Source organism: Osmerus eperlanus, chromosome 5, assembly GCF_963692335.1.
Source record: "Osmerus eperlanus chromosome 5, fOsmEpe2.1, whole genome shotgun sequence".
Lineage (NCBI taxonomy): Eukaryota > Metazoa > Chordata > Actinopteri > Osmeriformes > Osmeridae > Osmerus > Osmerus eperlanus.
This window is the reverse complement of record NC_085022.1, coordinates 9,469,155-9,474,538: the sequence shown is the minus strand read 5'-3', so window position 1 is coordinate 9,474,538 and position 5,384 is coordinate 9,469,155.

Genomic DNA, 5,384 nt, shown 5'->3' with positions numbered 1-5,384 from the left:
GGGCCTGACCAGAGCACAGGTGGCCTGACAGAACACGCTTCAAAGTTGTCACTTTCAAAAGGGTGGCATTTTAACCCTGTCAGTCCAAAATGTCTAAAAGTTGGTACGCATGCCTTATTGCCAATGGGGAACAAAGAAGTCTCAAGAACCCATAATGTCGGCAGCATGGATATTTCTCTACAGTGACAATTTGTGAAGAATTTCAAAAAATGACTTCAAATCAGCCATTGATCCAATTGTATTGAAATGTTGTGTACATGTATGAAATACATGTCTGTGTCATGTCAATTTTGTAATGGTTTGCAATGCTGAGGAGGAACCCGCCATTGCTGCCTGCAGCTATATTTAGGGTTCCTCCGGTAGGAGAACCCTATTGTTATTGATGGTATTATTATTATGTTTTACCCATGGGAGTCAATGGCAGCCCCTAGACCAGTACCGTAAAAAGTTGTGAAATTTGGCATGTTGAAACTGCAGACCATTAGTAACTACCATACCAAACATGGGCCATGTGAGACAATAGGTGGCGCTACAGGCCACGCCCCAATATGTCAATTTTCAAATTGATGCCATTTGCAGGCCATAAGTCCCAAAATTCTGAAATTCATTACATATGCCTTATTTCTCATGAGGAATAAAAAAGCCTCAAGAAGCTATAACGGCCGCCATATTGGATTTTTCTGTACAATAAAGATTAAGGAAACGCGTTTTTTCCCTACTCCTCCTACATTTTTGGTCGAATTTTCTTCAAAATTGCCATAGATGATATCCAGACTGAGCCTCACAAAAGTTATCGTAGGGATTTCTGATTTTCAAAACCGTTTGTCCGGTAGAGCCAATCAAAATCTGCAACAAAGCAACCAAACAGGACGTTTGGTCAAATCTCAGCAAATCTTTGAGATATCAACACCAAACTTGGTATGTCACGTGGAAGACACTACAACATGTTACCATGTGCAAAGGCAACTTCATACCTCTAAAAATGATTGATATAAAGCAAATTGAATTTATTGCTAATGCTAAAATAATGCTTTACACATCCGCCGGCCAAAAACTGATACTCTGATTCAATCACTAGTTCATATGAAGACTCTTGAGAATGTTGAGTACACAAATCTGAGAAAAAGTTGACTGTAACATGAAAACTCGATTTTTAGTGAATATTTGAAACATGCATGCTTGGCTAATTTCTAGGGCTGTTTCCCCAAATCCTCTCTCCCTTTGCTCCTGTGCGCGCGTGCTCCACATTCTCTCACACACAAGGGGCCAGAGCCCCTTGACACACGCATGCTTTCTTGAAAATGTGTGCTGACCAAGCCCCCACCCTCGTTTTTTAGCCCCTGTTTCATTTCGCTTCCAATCGCAGCTCGCTGTTACGAATACAAATTATTTTTCGGCGGCCATTGTTGTTTCCCGTGTCCCGTGAAAGTCGTCTCCCGTGAAAGCCGTGTTGGAGGCAGCCACTTTCGGTAAGTCCTGGTTTTACACATTTTAAGCTAGAATTAATGATTGGGTTTGTGAAAGTACACTACTCTTGAATTATGGTGAAGGTTTAGCACTTTTAGACCTTATAGATCGTGATTCTGAAGTGACGGAAAACCAAACTCGAAAAGTAGCTACTGTAGCTCTAGCTTTTTTCCTCTGTGTTTTTAATTAGTGAGTCATTTTGCATCTCGGCGAATTGTTCATCAAAAAGGTCGAGGAGAGCAGCCTTTAGGAGAAAAAGCAATTCCCCACAGACCTGTCGGCTCATAATGGTGATTTTTGGCGTGAAAGTCTTTGTAATAAGCCTATGCGGCAGGGAGACTTTTTCAAGGCGAGCCTGTTTCATTCGTCATATGCCCTGAGAAAGCGACCTACGTTAGCCAGGCTAGTTTTGCCAATTTCGGTAAGTCAGGCTATTTAAAGGTCTCTTACAGTCAGAATCACTGTTTACAAGCAAAGGTCGAGCTGGTCTTTTGTCAGATGTGTATATATTGACCAGTTTAGAGGTAAATACTCTTGCCAGAGCCTGGAATCGAACCTGTGTTTTGAGTGACTGCATGGGTCTCCATGACGTCAACACATTTGGATTCAAGTTCAAGTAATGACACTGCATTTCACAGTCAAAACTGAAGTCTGTATCAAGTGTAGATGGGAAAAGCTTCATTTTTCACAACTGACATGGACCCTTTCTTCACTTTGACAGGTCTGGAGGGTCATGCAGAGGCCTGCTCAACAGAGTTCAACAGAGGATGCAACAGACTCGAGGATGGTGAGATCCACACAGACCCCTTGCTGGACTACCCCTCTCTAGCTGGACAGCTTCTCTTCAGCCCTGACCCCAGAACAGCTTGATCCAGCTGGCCTGCCTGCCTGCCTGCCTGCAGGCCCTGCTTGCCCCTGCCTGCCAGCCCTCCAGAGACAGTCACCCCACAGACACAGTAGCTCTGCAGCCTGCTTTTTTGAGGACATTGATGAAAAAGGACAAGCCAGCATTACTTTGATGAAAGTCTAAATGTTTAATCCTTTCCATGTGCCAGTATGCCAAGCTGCTGACTTTGTGTCTTAAGTGATGAAACTAGTTCAAGTGATAGACTTTTGACCTGAATCCAATGATTATTCATCTGAATAAAAACCACTCAAGAGAAGTACTGCTTCTTGGAGCATTTGTGCTCCACATCAGTACATCTCACACATTTGCCTTTGTTTCCATGGGATTCATGGAATTGTTAGTTTCTGCTCCACCATTTCCACCCTAGTGTAATAATAAGTATAATTTAGGACAGCAATTACATTTTTGTGTTATCCTTCCGCATTACACACATTTAGTCAATGTTCTTAAACTCAACCGATTATTGTCATTTTACCATACTGTTCATATTGAACAGACATCAGTGTTTACTTGGAAAGATGACTGTATATTTCCACTTTTGATTTGTATTTCCATCGTAAGTTTGGTCTTTAATTTCATTTGGAAGTGGTATTAAAAGGTCTTACATTTAACTTGTTTATACCTGTAGACACCCTGTGAAGCCCCCACTGCAGAGACAGTTGGTGACAGAGAGGTGCAGACATTAAGTTAAACATGCCTTAAGAATAGAGTAACAAATAGAGACTAAATGTGTAAATGGCTGTTGAAACTGAGTTGGTGCATGTCAGTTTAGGCAAAGGTAACCTTTTAAACCTCTAGGTTTAAAACAAATTCAGATTTGATTGGAACTCTCTTTTATACATTTATAGTTGGATTTGACATTTAATTCATTTAGCAAGTTGTTTAACTCAAACAACCATAACACGGTACATATGGTATACAATGCTGCAGTCAGATTTGGCGAAATTGTTAGCTTGGATGTTATCTTTACATATAGATGGGGTCTTGTTGATGCGCACGCAGCTTCAAGGCAGAAAGACGCGTTCCATTTCACTTTTACTGTACCTACACCTTTAATGTTCCCGCCATCCCCCCATTTCTGAATAAAGTTCGACTGATCTGATTTGTTGATTTCTGTTGCTATGAAAACCAGTTTAGCCAAGCTAACTAACATTGTTTTTAGCTAGCTTGCATTACCATTCAATTGCTAACAAAACATTAGTAAAAATAGCTTGCTAATCGGGCAGAACTTGAACTCGGGCAGGAGACTCTGAGACCTCAGCGCACCACTAGCATCTCGTCATATCACGCAGTCGGAGCACAGCTAGATAATCAGCGTCAGCGCTCTTGGGTACCCAGCATGCAGTGCGGCATGTTAAAAAAACAACAGCTACGCAAGGGATTTCAGTTGTTGTGTTCGTTCAGTTAGATGTTTGTAATGTTATTGGCCGGGTTTCCCAGATTCGTTAAGAAGCTCTTAACGCTAAGAGCTTCTTAGGAGCGTTCTAAGAGCGTTCTAGAGCGTTCTTAGAACGCTCTTAAGAAGCTCTTAGCGTTAAGAGCTTCTTAACGAATCTGGGAAACCCGGCCATTGTTTGTTAGTTAATATAATCTTGTTGGTCACCTTGAGTGTGCATGCTGTGTAGTTTAATGGGAACAGAGAGTCGGCCATTTTACTATCACAGGCTATACTTGCAAGGAGCTGAACGTGGGCTGTGCCCTAGACCAGACCAATTGCCTATGAGGCTAATCTTGATTCTGGATTGACTGAGATTCTGGAAAGAGATCTACTCAAGAAGAGAGTCAATATCTGTGGTTTTCAAGCCATCTTTGAGAAAGTTTGAAAACAATGTTGCGGTTAATATGTTTTGATTGTGGGAGGCAACTTTTGGACTACACCTAAACCTCATGCGGCCACCGCACCACCCGCACTGGCAAAGAGGGAAACAGCATGGATGGGGAAAGTGTGTGGGCAGAGCAAGCAGTAGTAGTACATAAACTACACACGTCCTTTACTAAAGTGTATTCTGACTTTCATAAAGTTATTGTTGTAATCAAAGCTTTTAAAGAATGGATCTCTGCATGATGGGCCTGACCAGAGCACAGGTGGCCTGACAGAACACGCTTCAAAGTTGTCACTTTCAAAAGGGTGGCATTTTAACCCTGTCAGTCCAAAATGTCTAAAAGTTGGTACGCATGCCTTATTGCCAATGGGGAACAAAGAAGTCTCAAGAACCCATAATGTCGGCAGCATGGATATTTCTCTACAGTGACAATTTGTGAAGAATTTCAAAAAATGACTTCAAATCAGCCATTGATCCAATTGTATTGAAATGTTGTGTACATGTATGAAATACATGTCTGTGTCATGTCAATTTTGTAATGGTTTGCAATGCTGAGGAGGAACCCGCCATTGCTGCCTGCAGCTATATTTAGGGTTCCTCCGGTAGGAGAACCCTATTGTTATTGATGGTATTATTATTATGTTTTACCCATGGGAGTCAATGGCAGCCCCTAGACCAGTACCGTAAAAAGTTGTGAAATTTGGCATGTTGAAACTGCAGACCATTAGTAACTACCATACCAAACATGGGCCATGTGAGACAATAGGTGGCGCTACAGGCCACGCCCCAATATGTCAATTTTCAAATTGATGCCATTTGCAGGCCATAAGTCCCAAAATTCTGAAATTCATTACATATGCCTTATTTCTCATGAGGAATAAAAAAGCCTCAAGAAGCTATAACGGCCGCCATATTGGATTTTTCTGTACAATAAAGATTAAGGAAACGCGTTTTTTCCCTACTCCTCCTACATTTTTGGTCGAATTTTCTTCAAAATTGCCATAGATGATATCCAGACTGAGCCTCACAAAAGTTATCGTAGGGATTTCTGATTTTCAAAACCGTTTGTCCGGTAGAGCCAATCAAAATCTGCAACAAAGCAACCAAACAGGACGTTTGGTCAAATCTCAGCAAATCTTTGAGATATCAACACCAAACTTGGTATGTCACGTGGAAGACACTACAAC